The sequence below is a fragment of the Thalassophryne amazonica genome, chromosome 9 (genome assembly GCF_902500255.1).
Source record: "Thalassophryne amazonica chromosome 9, fThaAma1.1, whole genome shotgun sequence".
Classification (NCBI taxonomy): domain Eukaryota; kingdom Metazoa; phylum Chordata; class Actinopteri; order Batrachoidiformes; family Batrachoididae; genus Thalassophryne; species Thalassophryne amazonica.
The window spans coordinates 58,325,888-58,346,342 of record NC_047111.1 but is presented as its reverse complement, the minus strand read 5'-3'; the positions used below and the strand labels follow the sequence as shown (position 1 = coordinate 58,346,342).

General features: G+C 42.0%; 1 protein-coding gene across 2 annotated transcripts in view; it reads right to left on the bottom strand.

Moving 5' to 3' along the window:
* Positions 1 to 20,455, bottom strand: part of LOC117517183 (transcription factor COE1-like) — a 284,424-nt gene that overhangs the window by 248,719 nt on the left and 15,250 nt on the right. The gene's annotated exons all lie outside the window — the stretch shown is intronic.

The window sequence follows — 20,455 nt, the reverse complement described above, 5'->3', positions numbered from 1 at the left end:
GATAATTGGAATAAAGTTATTGTTGTCCAAACCATGCATACTATCTAGTTGGTACATAAAACATTGTGTATATATAAAATTTCATGAGTATCAAACCGAACAATATCACCTGTTGTTAGGGTAGGGGGGATTGTTTTGGCCTATGTTTTGCTTGACCTTGACCTATCTGAAAATATCCAAGTGATTAAAAGACCCAGCTTGTGTGGCAATGTAGAGGGTAATAGATAGATAATTGGCAAAGCTTCTGGGGAAAACCTGGTCTTGTTAGGAGAGACGGCATCCATCCCACTTTGGATGGAGCAGCTCTCATTTCTAGAAATCTGGCCAATTTTCTTAAATCCTCCAAACCGTGACTATCCAGGGTTGGGACCAGGAAGCAGAGTTGTAGTCTTACACACCTCTCTGCAGCTTCTCTCCCCCTGCCATCCCCTCATTACCCCATCCCCGTAGAGACGGTGCCTGCTCCCAGACCACCAACAACCAGCAAAAATCTATTTAAGCATAAAAATTCAAAAAGAAAAAATAATATAGCACCTTCAACTGCACCACAGACTAAAACAGTTAAATGTGGTCTATTAAACATTAGGTCTCTCTCTTCTAAGTCCCTGTTGGTAAATGATATAATAATTGATCAACATATTGATTTATTCTGCCTAACAGAAACCTGGTTACAGCAGGATGAATATGTTAGTTTAAATGAGTCAACACCCCCGAGTCACACTAACTGTCAGAATGCTCGTAGCACGGGCCGAGGAGGAGGATTAGCAGCAATCTTCCATTCCAGCTTATTAATTAATCAAAAACCCAGACAGAGCTTTAATTCATTTGAAAGCTTGTCTCTTAGTCTTGTCCATCCAAATTGGAAGTCCCAAAAACCAGTTTTATTTGTTATTATCTATCGTCCACCTGGTCGTTACTGTGAGTTTCTCTGTGAATTTTCAGACTTTTTGTCTGACTTAGTGCTTAGCTCAGATAAGATAATTATAGTGGGCGATTTTAACATCCACACAGATGCTGAGAATGACAGCCTCAACACTGCATTTAATCTATTATTAGACTCTATTGGCTTTGCTCAAAAAGTAAATGAGTCCACCCACCACTTTAATCATATCTTAGATCTTGTTCTGACTTATGGTATGGAAATAGAAGACTTAACAGTATTCCCTGAAAACTCCCTTCTGTCTGATCATTTCTTAACATTTACATTTACTCTGATGGACTACCCAGCAGTGGGGAATAAGTTTCATTACACTAGAAGTCTTTCAGAAAGCGCTGTAACTAGGTTTAAGGATATGATTCCTTCTTTATGTTCTCTAATGCCATATACCAACACAGTGCAGAGTAGCTACCTAAACTCTGTAAGGGAGATAGAGTATCTCGTCAATAGTTTTACATCCTCATTGAAGACAACTTTGGATGCTGTAGCTCCTCTGAAAAAGAGAGCTTTAAATCAGAAGTGCCTGACTCCGTGGTATAACTCACAAACTCGCAGCTTAAAGCAGATAACCCGTAAGTTGGAGAGGAAATGGCGTCTCACTAATTTAGAAGATCTTCACTTAGCCTGGAAAAAGAGTCTGTTGCTCTATAAAAAAGCCCTCCGTAAAGCTAGGACATCTTTCTACTCATCACTAATTGAAGAAAATAAGAACAACCCCAGGTTTCTTTTCAGCACTGTAGCCAGGCTGACAAAGAGTCAGAGCTCTATTGAGCTGAGTATTCCATTAACTTTAAATAGTAATGACTTCATGACTTTCTTTGCTAACAAAATTTTAACTATTAGAGAAAAAATTACTCATAACCATCCCAAAGACGTATCGTTATCTTTGGCTGCTTTCAGTGATGCCGGTATTTGGTTAGACTCTTTCTCTCCGATTGTTCTGTCTGAGTTATTTTCATTAGTTACTTCATCCAAACCATCAACATGTTTATTAGACCCGATTCCTACCAGGCTGCTCAAGGAAGCCCTACCATTATTTAATGCTTCGATCTTAAATATGATCAATCTATCTTTGTTAGTTGGCTATGTACCACAGGCTTTTAAGGTGGCAGTAATTAAACCATTACTTAAAAAGCCATCACTTGACCCAGCTATCTTAGCTAATTATAGGCCAATCTCCAACCTTCCTTTTCTCTCAAAAATTCTTGAAAGGGTAGTTGTAAAACAGCTAACTGATCATCTGCAGAGGAATGGTCTATTTGAAGAGTTTCAGTCAGGTTTTAGAATTCATCATAGTACAGAAACAGCATTAGTGAAGGTTACAAATGATCTTCTTATGGCCTTGGACAGTGGACTCGTCTCTGTGCTTGTTCTGTTGGACCTCAGTGCTGCTTTTGATACTGTTGACCATAAAATTTTATTACAGAGATTAGAGCATGCCATAGGTATTAAAGGCACTGCGCTGCGGTGGTTTGAATCATATTTGTCTAATAGATTACAATTTGTTCATGTAAATGGGGAATCTTCTTCACAGACTAAAGTTAATTATGGAGTTCCACAAGGTTCTGTGCTAGGACCAATTTTATTCACTTTATACATGCTTCCCTTAGGCAGTATTATTAGACGGTATTGCTTAAATTTTCATTGTTACGCAGATGATACCCAGCTTTATCTATCCATGAAGCCAGAGGACACACACCAATTAGCTAAACTGCAGGATTGTCTTACAGACATAAAGACATGGATGACCTCTAATTTCCTGCTTTTAAACTCAGATAAAACTGAAGTTATTGTACTTGGCCCCACAAATCTTAGAAACATGGTGTCTAACCAGATCCTTACTCTGGATGGCATTACCCTGACCTCTAGTAATACTGTGAGAAATCTTGGAGTCATTTTTGATCAGGATATGTCATTCAAAGCGCATATTAAACAAATATGTAGGATTGCTTTTTTGCATTTACGCAATATCTCTAAAATCAGAAAGGTCTTGTCTCAGAGTGATGCTGAAAAACTAATTCATGCATTTATTTCCTCTAGGCTGGACTATTGTAATTCATTATTATCAGGTTGTCCTAAAAGTTCCCTAAAAAGCCTTCAGTTAATTCAAAATGCTGCAGCTAGAGTACTGACGGGGACTAGAAGGAGAGAGCATATCTCACCCATATTGGCCTCTCTTCATTGGCTTCCTGTTAATTCTAGAATAGAATTTAAAATTCTTCTTCTTACTTATAAGGTTTTGAATAATCAGGTCCCATCTTATCTTAGGGACCTCGTAGTATCATATCACCCCAATAGAGCGCTTCGCTCTCAGACTGCAGGCTTACTTGTAGTTCCTAGGGTTTGTAAGCGTAGAATGGGAGGCAGAGCCTTCAGCTTTCAGGCTCCTCTCCTGTGGAACCAGCTCCCAATTCAGATCAGGGAGACAGACACCCTCTCTACTTTTAAGATTAGGCTTAAAACTTTCCTTTTTGCTAAAGCTTATAGTTAGGGCTGGATCAGGTGACCCTGAACCATCCCTTAGTTATGCTGCTATAGACGTAGACTGCTGGGGGGTTCCCATGATGCACTGTTTCTTTCTCTTTTTGCTCTGTATGCACCACTCTGCATTTAATCATTAGTGATCGATCTCTGCTCCCCTCCACAGCATGTCTTTTTCCTGGTTCTCTCCCTCAGCCCCAACCAGTCCCAGCAGAAGACTGCCCCTCCCTGAGCCTGGTTCTGCTGGAGGTTTCTTCCTGTTAAAAGGGAGTTTTTCCTTCCCACTGTAGCCAAGTGCTTGCTCACAGGGGGTCGTTTTGACCGTTGGGGTTTTACATAATTATTGTATGGCCTTGCCTTACAATATAAAGCGCCTTGGGGCAACTGTTTGTTGTGATTTGGCGCTATATAAAAAAATTGATTGATTGATTGATAATAAAACATTTGATACACAAATGTCAACATGTAGCTGAAAAAAAAAAAACATGCTGATGTTAGATGGGAAAAAATAGACATCTGTGAAATAGTAAAGTTTAGCTGCTTGACACATGGGTATTTATAATAACCTATATCCAGCTGGTCAATAGTGCACCTCGTTATCTGTTTATTAGATTAAACCTGATCACATATCTATGAATGAATGTCTGATACTTGTGTTACTGGTGTATTTTAGATGCTTATATAGGCCATGAATCCCCTCCGGCAAATGCTTACACCAGAATGCTGTAGCACAGTGATTCCAGTGGGCTTGGAAAATAAATAAATAAAAAAATATTTGAATTTCAATTTTGTTATAAAGTTTAACATTACACCAAAATATTTTCAATTTGTGATGAAAAATGTAAGTAACAAAACAAAACAACAGGATTAAATATACATGCTATTATTTATCTGTCCTGATTTAACATAGTTTGTGTAGGAAAATACTTCATCTTAGTCTCATCTGTCAGTCAAAATTGTGATTTAAGGTTTGGGTCAGCCACAGAAGATGTTCAGACTTCAAAGTTCCTACATATGGGAATCGCAGCTGTAGTGTATCCAATGTGTATGACTCCCCCCATCCAGGGGGAGTCATACACACTGTCTTCAAATTCACAGGCAACATTCTTAGGACACAGACCTTGGACAAGTTCAAAGATGGCTAGCCTTGACATATTTCAAGAGGTATTGTTAGAGGTTAAAAAGTCACATTCTATACCTAATTTTATGGCGTGATCTCGCAGATGTTAGCGTGGTGACGTCACAGTCTGGATGGCTAACCTTGAACTAGTATATTATTTTAAGATGTTAAAATGTCACAGACGTTAGCGCGACCGTGGTGACGTCACTTCCTGCTATCACGAGGTGCTAACTTCGCTTCATTTCTTTGGCTAGAAATAATGCCTTTCTCATATATTATGTAAAAGCTAGTGAGAAATGAACACCTCAAAAAATAAAAACGCTGTGTTTGTAACCCGATAGCACCTCTGGAAGGATTAACAAAACATTTAGCGAACGTTAGTGTGGTGATGTCACTGGTTGGTAGCAAAACTCTGTTTCATTTGCGTGTAAATATGATGTCTGTTAGAAAAGTATCCGACCTTTTTATTTTTTGCAAAAACCATATGGATTTGAATCACGTGTGATTGCATCAGCCAAGCTTGAACCTTCGTGTGCATGCATGAGTTTTTTCACGCCTGTCATTTGCGTCATTCGCCTGTGAGCAGGCTTTGTGTGAGCAGTGGTCCACCCCTCTCGTCGGATTTTTATTGCGAATAAATGTCTGAACGATTTGGAGCTTTGCTGCATCAATTTTTTCCAGAAACTGTGAGAGACCTCCAGGTGGACACCATTCGGAAAATTCAGATGGCTTTCAGGGACCATTTTATGGGGATTACACAGATTAAGGAGTGCTCCAGCCGGTTTAAAGACCGCCCACAGCGTCTGAGAGCGCGCCGCGCTCCGAGCGCCGATCGACAGGCTGAAACAACCAGATCATTTCCAACGTGAAGGCTTTGTTGATCCGGGACGTCATCTGACTTCCACAAAAAAGGCATAAGGCATGGACATCAGCACTTTTTCGGCACATTCCACTGTTACAGGAGTTTTTTTCATGGAAAAAGAAGCGGACGGATGCGCCACCGTGCTGTTCATGGCGCAGGACAAAACCACCTCCGTGTTGGTCTCACAGGACGGCTTTGAGATGGATTTCAGATGGCTGTCGGTGGCTTTTTAATTGTGTGACTAACCGAGAAATTGTGCATGAGCTGGACATACCCCAACATGTCCTGTCAGGCTTCATCACGGCATTGCTTTGCGCCATGCGGCTCCGCCGTGACGCACGGAATTCCTCCGCATGTCTGTCTCAATGTGCCGAAAAAGTGCCGATGTCCACGTCTTCCGCAATTCCTGTGCTAGTCAGAGGACGTCCCGGATAAAACACAGCGTCCAGTTTAGAAATGAACGGCACATTCCACTGTTACAGGAGTTTTTGTCATGGAAAGAGGAGAGGAGGAATTCCGCGCGTCGCGGCGGAGCCACATGGCGCAAAGCAACGCCGTGATGAAGCCTCACAGGACATGTTGGGGTATGTCCAGCTCATGCACAATTTCTCGGATAGTCACATGACTAAAAACCCACCGACAGCCGTCTGAAATCCATCTCAAAGCCGTCCTGTAAGACCAACACGGAGGTGGTTTTGTCCCGCGCCATGAACAGCACGGTGGCGCATCCGTCCGCTTCTTTTTCCATGAAAAAAACTCCTGTAACAGTGGAATGTGCTGAACAAGTGCTGATGTCCACGCCTTATGCCTTTTTTGTGGAAGTCAGACGACGTCCCGGATCAACAAAGCCTTCACGTTGGAAATGATCTGGTTGTTTCAGCCTGTCGATCAGCGCTCGGAGTGTGCCGCGCTCTCAGATGCTGTGGGAGGTCTTTAAACCGGCTGGAGCACTCCTTAATCTGTGTAATCCCCATAAAATCGTCCCCGAAAGCCATCTGAATTTTCCGAATGGTGTCCACCTGGAGGTCTCTCACAGTTTCTGGAAGAAATTGATGCAGCAAAGCTCCAAATCGTTCAGACATTTATTTGCAATAAAAATCCGATGAGAGGGGTGGACCACTGCTCACACAAAGCCTGCTCACAGGCGAATGACGCAACCGACAGGCGTGAAAAAACTCACACATGCACACGAAGGTTCAAGCTTGGCTGATGCAATCACACATGATTCAAATCCATATGGTTTTTGCAAAAAAATAAAAAGGTCCGATACTTTTCTAACAGGCCTCGTATATCCTCTTTGTCATATATTATGTAAAAGCTAGTGAGAAATAAACATTTCTAAAACTGAAAATGCTGTTTTTAGTAGTAATGCCAAATATGGGCCAAAACATACAATGCAAAAAATGTACATAATGTTTAAACATCTATCTATTTGCTCATTTTAACATTTCCATTCCCATTAAGGGTCAAAAGTAATTAAATTGGATGTAATCACACTAACTGCAAATCATTATTTCTTCTTAAAGGATCATGACGCTTCTAACAGTAAAATGACACCAAAAATAATAATACAAATAATAATAATAATAATAATGAAGTGAGGGAACCATGTTGATAAATGTTCATCATCACGTTGTCACCTTAGTTCCCACTTCACCTCCAACACTGTGTGTTTCAGCAACAACATCCACACCTCTTCTTCACACACACACTGTGCCTGCATGGGGGGTGTCTATCACCATGCAAACACACACACACCTCCCATGCTGATCAGGTGTAACTCTGAAGTGTGATGTGAAAAAGAATAAAGTTAAAAGTTCACAGTGTTACAGTTTTTACTGGGGGTTGTTGGGTGGGGGGGGCTTTTCGGCTTCACCTGATTCCAGTCGATGGTTCAGAATAAAGCCAAAGCATCAGTCACACTCTGCTAAGCTATCTATCAATCAAAATACTTGCCATCTGGGTCGTTGCTCTATTGCAGTCTGTTTGATGTGTCTTTTCAAATTTCATGGCGTCTCAGCCGCTGATGAACTCGGTTTACTGGTGAAGTGGTGAGGACATTTCCCTGTCCTCACTAATACGCTTCAGATCAGGTTCAGGCTACGTGCTTGGATCTGCAGCTTTGGAAAACTAAGGTCATTTGGCTGAGAAAAGCAGAACAGCTCTAAAGAATACTTAACTAGAACTGAAAACTTGAATCAAAAGTGAAATTAAATCTGTTATGGCGGCCTCCAAGGTCATTTGAACTGTTAGCAGAATCAGTTCATTTATCTTTGACGAACACACACAACCATTACACCAGTTTTAATCCATACTGTCTCTAAAGTCTTTGAGTTAAACACTTATGACCTTTAGTGTGACCTTTCAAGGTCATCCAAGGCCAAGGTCATGTGATAATTACAAGTTCACATTATTGCTAAATAGTAACCATAGGTGTATGTTTAACCAATTTCTTGAAGTAACCACTGTAAATAAGTGTGACCCTTCAAGGTCAAAGTTCATGTGACCAACAGAAAGGCGACATATGGATTCATTCATATTAGGGTCTATCTTTTATCAGTCCAGCAGAATAGCCATTCTACACTAAATGCCCCAAGACTGTGTTAAAATTTTGACTTTTAATCGCTTTTTCACAAATTCAAATCTCTTTTTCTTGACCAGTCATTTTCACCAAATTTGGTCCAAATTCGCTGAGTTATTTTGATCACACTACAATGGACAAAAGATTGGAATCACTACCCGAGTGTGTGCTACCTCGCCACACAGGTGCAACAATAAAATGTTCAATTTGATTGAGGGAACCTAAACATTTGCATCCAACTGCATATGTGAGTGTGGACCGTCCTGTCAGGGCCCCCGGGGCGAACGTGTTCCATTATGGGCCCTGACACGAGCAGAGGCTGCAGTCTGAGCTCATCATTTGCAGAAACTGCAGTATGCACGGCCCTCAGGAACTGTCATGGAGCTCTCTGGCATTATACAGCCGCAGAGACAGCATGAGGACCCCATTACAATATTGTGGAACTAAAGCATTTCAAACTCACACCTAGCTGTCCCCAGGACCCGCTGTGTTCCAGGAATCGGCACCCACCCATTTGTTTCAGAGCCCCGCATCATTATCGATTACATTTTTCCACACACGGACACACATTCCTGTTGAAAACTACCTGCAGTAAATTTATTGACACATGAACCCAGAGGGCTGACGGTGGGCCAAGGCCCCTGCGACTGTACGAGTCAGACGCTGGCATGACGTTGTGTAATTTTCCAGGCCGACAGAGGCCGTGCTGAGATCGTTTTTAAAAAGTTCAAGAGCAGCAGTTGTGAAGGATGTTGGAGACATGGTTGTACAAGCAACGTCTTTTAAAATATAACGCAATGCTAAAATACCCTCGGCCGTATGAGCCTTGTGTTCTTTATAATTTGCAGTTATTTAATTAATTATTAAGCTCCTATTGTCTTATGTATAATTTGTACATGTTCAATAAAGCCCCTTTATCAATCAATCAAAAACAATATTTACCTTTTAATGGTCTGCATGAGGCCTTGCATATGCATGTACATGAGCTTTTGACAAGAGCCAAAGTTGTGCAAATCAAGGAATATTTGTAGATCATGCATTTGCAGGTATTAATGAGACAAATTTAACCACACTAGCTAAAAGTGGACGCTCTCGTTATGGCCGAACAACTGTCCAGTTTCTGGGTATTCTGTGTTAATACGCACCCGCGGCCGACGTACTTGATGAATTCCTGGGCAAAAAGAAGTTCCCAGATAATTGTGATATACGAGGGCTGTCAATAAAGTATAGGTCCTTTTTATTTTTTCAAAAACTATATGGATTTCATTCATATGTTTGTACGTCAGACATGCTTGAACCTTCGTGTGCATGCGTGAGTTTTTCCACGCCTGTCGGTGACGTCATTCGCCTGTGAGCACTCCTTGTGGGAGGAGTCATCCAGCCCCTCGTCGGAATTCCTTTGTCTGAGAAGTTGCTGAGAGACTGGCGCTTTGTTTGATCAAAATTTTTTCTAAACCTGTGAGGCACATCTAAGTGGACACGGTTCGAAAAATTAAGATGGTTTTCGGTGAAAATTTTAACGGCTGATGAGAGATTTTGAGGTGATACTGTCGCTTTAAGGACTTCCCACGGTGCGAGACGTCGCGCAGCGCTCTCAGGTGCCGTCGTCAGCCTGTTTCAAGCTGAAAACCTCCACATTTCAGGCTCTATTGATCCAGGACATCGTGAGAGAACAGAGAAGTTTCAGAAGAAGTCGGTTTCAGCATTTTATCCGGATATTCCACTGTTAAAGGAGATTTTTTTAATGAAAGACGTGCGGACAGGTCCGTGCGTCGGGACGCAGCCGGCGCGGTGCGACGGCACAGGAAAAACACCTCCGTGTTGATAACCATTTGTAAAATCCAGGCGGCTTTTGATGGCTTTCAGTGGAGTGAGTATATGAGAAATTGTTTAACAGCTGGACATGTTCCAACTTGTCCTTAAGGCTTCCAACAGAGGTGTTTTTCCTGTGGCGGAGCGTTGCGGCGGCTGCGAGCCGACGCTGCAATCCGTCCGCACGTCTTTCATTAAAAAAATCTCCTTTAACAGTGGAATATCCGGATAAAATGCTGAAACCGACTTCTTCTGAAACTTCTCTGTTCTCTCACGACATCCTGGATCAATAGAGCCTGAAATGTGGAGGTTTTCAGCTTGAAACAGGCTGACGACGGCGCCTGAGAGCGCTGTGTTGGAAGTCCTTAAAGCGACAGTATCACCTCAAAATCTCTCATCAGCCGTTAAAATTTTCACCGAAAACCATCTTAATTTTTCGAACCGTGTCCACTTCGATGTGCCTCACAGGTTTAGAAAAAAGTTTCATCAAACAAAGCGCCAGTCTCTCAGCAACTTCTCAGACAAAGGAATTCCGACGAGGGGCTGGACGACTCCTCCCACAAGGAGTGTTCACAGGCGAATGACGTCACCGACAGGCGTGGAAAAACTCACGCATGCGCACGAGGGTTCAAGCATGTCTGACGTAAAAACATATGAATGAAATCCATATAGTTTTTGAAAAAAATAAAAAGGACCTATACTTTATTGACAGACCTCGTATTCCTTTGAGATAATGAGTATATCTCATCTAAATCTATTCTAAAATTTACCAGTAATAAAATTATAAAGATAACTGAATTTGTAAGAGTGGCAGTAATAAATATTTAAGAAACTTAAAGTTTATGAGCAACTTGGCCTGTTATTATAAGGTATGGGATTTTGCCAACTTCTAATTGGCCCATTCGCCACTTTCTGAGCTGTACCACATGCCGAGCTGACCGCTGGTGGAGCCGAGTAGACCACACGTGCAAAACGAGTACACCTCGTGTGCAGCGTAGCGCTAGCTAATCCAGTGACACCTTCTATCGATAACGTGATACAACGCCTACTTTCGCTGTCAGTTTGTTGACAAGATGACAGAAGACAGGTTTACATCTGTTAGCGACACTGACTTAAAACGAATTTTGCATGAAAAAAATGTGAAGAACCCCTGCAGAAATACACAGTCAGCAGCCAACCTGTTTCGCAAGTACGTCACTGAAAAGGGACATGTGCCCAACTTTGAAACTTATGACAGACGGATGCTTGACGGAGTACTTGGTCGATTTTACGCAGAAGCTAGACAGGCGAATGGCAAACTTTATAAGAAAACAAGCCTGATGACTCTTTGTCACAGACTTAACACGCATCTCCAGTCGATCGATGGGATGTCAGTTGGTGCAGTATGACAGTAATAATAAAGAGTTGAAACTTGAGATTGAGTTTTCAGTTTTAGTATGTTTGACAAACTCCCAATTTTCTTGTTTACCATATAATAAAGCAGTTATGCGAATGGGGTTCACCGAGCCCTTGGCCAAGGAGAACCCCATCCTGACCAGGTCCGCATAATCACGGGTACACCGAAATCAAAAGTCTATAATTGTATATGTTTTGATGACCATTTACAGTTGGCGATGAAAGACTTGGGTGTTAAGTTCGTGTTAAAGTCAGAACAAGAAGCTGCACTGAAAGAGATCTATCTGGGACAAAGACACACATTCTGTGTGTTGTCGCTCCAACGAGAGCGGCACACTGAGCAGGGTGGCGAAAGTAGTCTGGCAAACGCAACCTGTGGGCGAGCTATCCCACAATGCTAAAATAGCAGCGATGTCGGTCCAGTGAGAGCGGCACTCTGAGCAGGGTGAAATTTAACGCCATAGGAAGTTAGCGTGCATGCTAATGCCGCTAAATGTCTTGTAAATGACTCCAGAGGTGTTATCACATTACAAAAACAGCGTTTTCAGTTTTAGACGTGTTTATTTCTTGTTAGCTTATACATAATATATGACAAAGAGGTTATGTTTACACACAAACGAAACAGTTTTGCAGCTAGCTACCAGCCTAACATCCGTGAAATATCTTGTAAATAAGTTCAGATGTTATTAGGTTCCAAAAACAGCATTTTCCATTTTAGAAGTGTTTATTTTTCGCTAGCTTTACATAATATATGAGAAACGTATATAAACACACAAAATGAAGCGGTTTTGAAGAGACCATCCACTGACAGCATCCAGGGATAACCATTGAAACCAGTGGACCTGGGGAAGTATATGTAAACCCTTTTCAGTCTTGTCTCATTTGGAACCTTCTGGCTCCTAGCACACAGCTGATTGTTTTTTTTTGTTTGTTTGTTTGTTTGTTTGTTGACCATAAGGCTGCACCAATTTGCATAGACAAAATATGGGTATTTTGTTCTGCAGATTTCCATCAGACAGAGAAAGATGGGTTGAAGGATTAGCAGCAATGAAGCAATAGAATACAGGTTCAACAAGATAAGACAAGATCAACTTTATTTATCCCGAAGAAAATTATTTTGCCAGTGTACCGAAACAGTACATTTGCACAAGATGTTCAACAGTATTGCACATAACTCTGTCACTGAACAACTCTGTTCATTATGTATTCATCCTGCAGAAGGGGGAGGAATTATACAGTCTGATTGCCACAGATAGGAAGGACCTCCTGTGGCATTCTCTGGTGTACCTCGGTGGTCTCAGTGTATGACTGAACGTGCTCTGACAGGACATCAGTGTGGCATCCAGGGGGTGGGCGGTGTTGATCAAGGATGCTGAGCAGCTTCCTCAGCATCCTCCTATCTGACATCTCCACCACAGACTCCAGTTCAACCCCCAGGACAGAGCCAGCCCTCCCGATGAGCTTGTTGAGTCTGTTCATGTCAGCTGCCTTCAGCCTGCTGCCCCAGCACACTACAGCATGATGACGCTGGAGATCACTGAGTGATAAAACATCTGCAACATATTTCTGCAGACACTGAAAGATCTGAGCCTCCTGAGGAAATAGGAAATTTACCCTGTGTGCCAGAGAGGCAGCGAAGCAGGGTATTGTAATTGGTCCTGTATCTGTCTGTGAACAAGTTAACTAGAAAAAAAAGACAGCTAGATGAATTTTCATTAAATTTGGTGAGAATATTGCTTGGTCCCATATATAGAGATGATTAAATTTTGGATAGGATTGGACAAAAGGCAAGGTGAAGGTCAACAAAAACATTTTCTGCTATATTGCTGCAACCATTAGATTTAGAGAGATGATCTAAAGTTTATTATTGATTAAGATGAACTATCAGACATGGTATATCCCGGTGTGCAGAGAGCATGCAGTTTGCATCAGCCGTCTGATGCCTCTCATTAGCAAATATTTTCCTAATGGTAATTTGTTCTCGTCTTATTTAGGCTTGAGTTGGGTGAGATAATTTAGATAAAACTGGAAAGGGGGGACATGAATAATTAGTACACATCACCAAAAAGTACTTCTGATTGGGACCTTTCCACAGTCAGAGGGCTTTCACACATCCTGCCATGAGATACTTATATACCTGTGTACACAGTCAGTACAGTGAAATATGACTGAAAATTCACCAAACAATGCAAATGTCAACTACGAGGTCTGTGAGAAAACAATCCGACCTTTTTATTTTATGCAAAAACTATATGGATTTGATTCATGTGTTTTTACGTCAGCCAAGCTTGAACCTTCGTGCGCATGAGTGAGTTTTTCCACGCCTGTCGGTTGCGTCATTCGCCTGTGGGCAGGCTTTGAGTGAGCATTGGTCCACCCCTCTCATCATTGTTTCATTGCGAGGAAATGGCGGAATGATTTGGGCTTTTTTTCCATCAGAATTTTTTCAGAAACTGTTAGAGACAGGCAGCTGGAAACCATTAGAAAAATTTATCTGGCTTTCGGTGAAAATTTTACGGGCTTCACAGAGATTAAGGAGTGTTACTACAGTTTTAAGGACGCCCCACAATGGCGCTCGGCGCCCCGTGCTCCGAGCCGCCATCGAGAGGCAGAAAACACCACATCATTTCTAAACGGATGGCTGTGTGGAGTCGGGACCGTTGTGTGCAATTTCTCTGGTTATCACAAGAGCTGGACTTCAGCCATTTTCCGGCAGATTTCACTTTTAACAAGAGATTTTGTCATGGAAAGCCGCGCGGAGGCTTCACGCGTCACGACCGATTCGCTGATGGAGCGAGACAAAGGAACACCTCCGTTTCGGATTGTTGGAGGACAAGTTGGGACAAGCTTTCAGTGCTTACCACTCGAGTGAGTATAAGAGAAATTGTGGAGAGCTGGGCATGTCCCAACTTGTCCTCTAACAATCCAAAATGGAGGTGTTCCTTTGTTCCTCTTGTTAAAAGTGAAATCTGCCGGAAAATGGCTGAAGTCCAGCTCTTGTGATAACCAGAGAAATTGCACACGACGGTCCCGACTCCACACAGCCATCCGTTTAGAAATGATGTGTTGTTTTCTGCCTCTCGATGGCAGCTCGGAGCGCGGCTCGCCAAGCGCTATTGTGGGGCGTCCTTAACACTGTAGTAACACTCCTTATTCTCTGTGAAGCCCGTAAAATTTTCATCGAAAGCCAGATAAATTTTTCTAATGGTTTCCAGCTGCCTGTCTCTAACAGTTTCTGAAAAATTCTGATGGAAAAAAAGCCCAAATCATTCCGCCATTTCCTCGCAATGAAACAACGACGAGAGGGGTGGACCAGTGCTCACTCAAAGCCTGCCCACAGGCGAATGACGCAACCGACAGGCGTGAAAAAACTCACTCATGCACACGAAGGTTCAAGCTTGGCTGACGTAAAAACATATGAATCAAATCCATATACTTTTTGCATAAAATAAAAAGGTCGGATACTTTTCTCACAGACCTCGTATACTGTGTCGCTCATCTATGCTTACCGCCTTATTGACTGTGGTGGACAAATTAAAGAATCAAAAGACACAAATGTAACGAAGGTTTCATGACTGTCATGTCAAACTCATAAAATTTGAAATATTGAAGATTACGAAGCCGTGTGAAGCCCTAAAGCAGCAGCGTCACACAGCAGGACAATATTCTCAGTGACTGCTGTGCGCCACGTCAAGAAAAGTAAAATCAGCAGGATGTGGTTGTGTTGCAATGTATGGCTTTATTATTTCAAATCAAATCAATTTTATTTATATAGCGCCAAATCACAACAAACAGTTGCCCCAAGGCGCTTTATATTGTAAGGCAAAGCCATACAATAATTACGGAAAAACCCCAACGGTCAAAACGACCCCCTGTGAGCAAGCACTTGGCGACAGTGGGAAGGAAAAACTCCCTTTTAACAGGAAGAAACCTCCAGCAGAACCAGGCTCAGGGAGGGGCAGTCTTCTGTTGGGACTGGTTGGTGCTGAGGGAGAGAATCAGGAAAAAGACATGCTGTGGAGGGGAGCAGAGATCAATCACTAATGATTAAATGCAGAGTGGTGCATACAGAGCAAAAAGAGAAAGAAACACTCAGTGCATCATGGGAACCCCCCAGCAGTCTAAGTCTATAGCAGCATAACTAAGGGATGGTTCAGGGTCACCTGATCCAGCTCTAACTATAAGCTTTAGCAAAAAGGAAAGTTTTAAACCTAATCTTAAAAGTAGAGAGGGTGTCTGTCTCCCTGATCTGAATTGGGAGCTGGTTCCACAGGAGAGGAGCCTGAAAGCTGAAGGCTCTGCCTCCCATTCTACTCTTACAAACCCTAGGAACTACAAGTAAGCCTGCAGTCTGAGAGCGAAGCGCTCTATTGGGGTGATATGGTACTATGAGGTCCCTAAGATAAGATGGGACCTGATTATTCAAAACCTTATAAGTAAGAAGAAGAATTTTAAATTCTATTCTAGAATTAACAGGAAGCCAATGAAGAGAAGCCAATATGGGTGAAATATGCTCTCTCCTTCTAGTCCCCGTCAGTACTCTAGCTGCAGCATTTTGAATTAACTGAAGGCTTTTCAGGGAACTTTTAGGACAACCTAATAATAATGAATTACAATAGTCCAGCCTAGAGGAAATAAATGCATAAATTAGTTTTTCAGCATCACTCTGAGACAAGACCTTTCAAATTTTAGAGATATTGCGCAAATGCAAAAAAGCAGTCCTACATATTTGTTTAATATGCGCATTGAATGACATATCCTGATCAAAAATGACTCCAAGATTTCTCACAGTATTACTAGAGGTCAGGGTAATGCCATCCAGAGTAAGGATCTGGTTAGACACCATGTTTCTAAGATTTGTGGGGCCAAGTACAATAACTTCAGTTCTATCTGAGTTTAAAAGCAGGAAATTAGAGGTCATCCATGTCTTTATGTCTGTAAGACAATCCTGCAGTTTAGCTAAGTGGTGTGTGTCCTCTGGCTTCATGGATAGATAAAGCTGGGTATCATCTGCGTAACAATGAAAATTTAAGCAATACTGTCTAATAATACTGCCTAAGGGAAGCATGTATAAAGTGAATAAAATTGGTCCTAGCACAGAACCTTGTGGAACTCCACAATTAACCTTAGTCTATGAAGAAGATTCCCCATTTACATGAACAAATTGTAATCTATTAGATAAATATGATTCAAACCACCGCAGCGCAGTGCCTTTAATACCTACGGCATGCTCTAATCTCTGTAATAAACTTTTATGGTCAACAGTATCAAAAGCAGCACTGAGGTCTAACAGAACAAGCACAGAGATGAGTCCACTGTCTGAGGCCATAAGAAGATCATTTGTAACCTTCGCTAATGCTGTTTCTGTACTATGATGAATTCTAAACCCTGACTGAAACTCTTCAAATAGACCATTCCTCTGCAGATGATCAGTTAGCTGTTATTTGTTACTTAATTTGTCCAGTCTGGTTTACATTTATTGGATGTATTTTTAATGTGACTGCACTAGTTACGGGGCCACAGCTAACTGTAAAATGTCTTCAAAATAAGGCAAATAATAGTAAAGTGCTGCCTACGGTGACCCAGATGTGACTATATGCAGTACGGACAATTGGTCCAGTCCCGAGATGGATCGCTAAGCTGTCTTTTGTTGCCACTGAATAGCTGAAGATGTCAGTAGGTGTCTGGAAGCAAGGAGAAGATGCTGGTGGCTTAGCAGTACAGTGACTTTGTGATTAGTACTGATGCCTCACAGCAAGCAGGTCGTTTCATCGCTTCCTACCCTTTCTGTATGAAGTTTGCATGTTCTCTCCGTGTCTGTGTGGGTTTCCTCCGGGCACTCCAGTTTCCTCCCACAATCAAAAAGCATTCTTATTTAGGGTCTGCTCCTTTCTCTCCCCCTGACCAATGCAGCATCTCTACATCTGGAGTTGGTCCCTGGGTGCCGGACAGTGGCTGCCCACTGCACCTAGTGGTTGGATTGTGTCTAACTGGAATTAGGATGGGTTAAATACAGAGGACATGTTTCGTTGTACTGTATGTATGGATATATGGTGGTTGGCTCTCACTGCGGTATTGTATCACTTCCTGTTCCGGAGCACAGCGGTGTTTTTCTGTATCTGTTAGCTGTTTAATCTGCGCAGTTAGATTGATCTAGTTATCTAGATTACGATTTGTTTCCCAGTGTAATCTTTACGTGCCTTAACTAAAGCACTCCTTCTGCTGAATCACCTCTAAATTATTTACACATTATTCACTTTGCGTGTTTTTAGGAATCCGCTAGCTTAGCGTAGCTACTAGCTCTTAGCCGATTTAGCATGGCGGCTTCTCCTGTCTCTCCCGCACTTTTCTGCTCTGGGTGTGAAATGTTTAGTTATTCCTCGGCCTCCTTTAGCAGTAACGGTACTTGTAATAAGTGTAGCTTATTCGTAGCTTTGGAGGCCAGGCTGGGTGAATTGGAGACTCGGCTCCGCACCGTGGAAAATTCTACAGCTAGCCAGGCCCCTGTAGTCGGTGCGGACCAAGGTAGCTTAGCCGCCGTTAGTTACCCCCTGGCAGATCCCGAGCAGCTGGGAAAGCAGGCTGACTGGGTGACTGTGAGGAGGAAGCGTAGCCCTAAACAGAAGCCCCGTGTACACCGCCAACCCGTTCACATCTCTAACCATTTTTCCCCACTCGGCGACACACCCGCCGAGGATCAAACTCTGGTTATTGGCGACTCTGTTTTGCGAAATGTGAAGTTAGCGACACCAGCAACCATAGTCAGTTGTCTTCCGGGGGCCAGAGCAGGCAACATTGAAGGAAATTTGAAACTGCTGGCTAAGGCTAAGCGTAAATTTGGTAAGATTGTAATTCACGTCGGCAGTAATGACACCCGGTTACGCCAATCGGAGGTCACTAAAATTAACATTAAATCGGTGTGTAACTTTGCAAAAACAATGTCGGACTCTGTAGTTTTCTCTGGGCCCCTCCCCAATCGGACCGGGAGTGACATGTTTAGCCGCATGTTCTCCTTGAATTGCTGGCTGTCTGAGTGGTGTCCAAAAAATGAGGTGGGCTTCATAGATAATTGGCAAAGCTTCTGGGGAAAACCTGGTCTTGTTAGGAGAGACGGCATCCATCCCACTTTGGATGGAGCAGCTCTCATTTCTAGAAATCTGGCCAATTTTCTTAAATCCTCCAAACCGTGACTATCCAGGGTTGGGACCAGGAAGCAGAGTTGTAGTCTTACACACCTCTCTGCAGCTTCTCTCCCCCTGCCATCCCCTCATTACCCCATCCCCGTAGAGACGGTGCCTGCTCCCAGACTACCAATAACCAGCAAAAATCTATTTAAGCATAAAAATTCAAAAAGAAAAAATAATATAGCACCTTCAACTGCACCACAGACTAAAACAGTTAAATGTGGTCTATTAAACATTAGGTCTCTCTCTTCTAAGTCCCTGTTGGTAAATGATATAATAATTGATCAACATATTGATTTATTCTGCCTTACAGAAACCTGGTTACAGCAGGATGAATATGTTAGTTTAAATGAGTCAACACCCCCGAGTCACACTAACTGTCAGAATGCTCGTAGTACGGGCCGGGGCGGAGGATTAGCAGCAATCTTCCATTCCAGCTTATTAATTAATCAAAAACCCAGACAGAGCTTTAATTCATTTGAAAGCTTGACTCTTAGTCTTGTCCATCCAAATTGGAAGTCCCAAAAACCAGTTTTATTTGTTATTATCTATCGTCCACCTGGTCGTTACTGTGAGTTTCTCTGTGAATTTTCAGACCTTTTGTCTGACTTAGTGCTTAGCTCAGATAAGATAATTATAGTGGGCGATTTTAACATCCACACAGATGCTGAGAATGACAGCCTCAACACTGCATTTAATCTATTATTAGACTCTACTGGCTTTGCTCAAAAAGTAAATGAGTCCACCCACCACTTTAATCATATCTTAGATCTTGTTCTGACTTATGGTATGGAAATAGAAGACTTAACAGTATTCCCTGAAAACTCCCTTCTGTCTGATCATTTCTTAATAACATTTACATTTACTCTGATGGACTACCCAGCAGTGGGGAATAAGTTTCATTACACTAGAAGTCTTTCAGAAAGCGCTGTAACTAGGTTTAAGGATATGATTCCTTCTTTATGTTCTCTAATGCCATATACCAACACAGTGCAGAGTAGCTACCTAAACTCTGTAAGTGAGATAGAGTATCTCGTCAATAGTTTTACATCCTCATTGAAGACAACTTTGGATGCTGTAGCTCCTCTAAAAAAGAGAGCTTTAAATAAGAAGTGCCTGACTCCGTGGTATAACTCACAAACTCGTAGCTTAAAGCAGATAACCCGTAAGTTGGAGAGGAAATGGCGTCTCACTAATTTAGAAGATCTTCACTTAGCCTGGAAAAAGAGTCTGTTGCTCTATAAAAAAGCCCTCCGTAAAGCTAGGACATCTTTCTACTCATCACTAATTGAAGAAAATAAGAACAACCCCAGGTTTCTTTTCAGCACTGTAGCCAGGCTGACAAAGAGTCAGAGCTCTATTGAGCTGAGTATTCCATTAACTTTAAATAGTAATGACTTCATGACTTTCTTTGCTAACAAAATTTTAACTATTAGAGAAACAATTACTCATAACCATCCCAAAGACATATCGTTATCTTTGGCTGCCTTCAGTGATGCCGGTATTTGGTTAGACTCTTTCTCTCCGATTGTTCTGTCTGAGTTATTTTCATTAGTTACTTCATCCAAACCATCAACATGTTTATTAGACCCCATTCCTACCAGGCTGCTCAACGAAGCCCTACCATTATTTAATGCTTCGATCTTAAATATGATCAATCTATCTTTGTTAGTTGACTATGTACCACAGGCTTTTAAGGTGGCAGTAATTAAACCATTACTTAAAAAGCCATCACTTGACCCAGCTATCTTAGCTAATTATAGGCCAATCTCCAACCTTCCTTTTCTCTCACAAATTCTTGAAAGGGTAGTTGTAAAACAGCTAACTGATCATCTGCAGAGGAATGGTCTATTTGAAGAGTTTCAGTCAGGTTTTAGAATTCATCATAGTACAGAAACAGCATTAGTGAAGGTTACAAATGATCTTCTTATGGCCTCGGACAGTGGACTCATCTCTGTGCTTGTTCTGTTAGACCTCAGTGCTGCTTTTGATACTGTTGACCATAAAATTTTATTACAGAGATTAGAGCATGCCATAGGTATTAAAGGCACTGCGCTGCGGTGGTTTGAATCATATTTGTCTA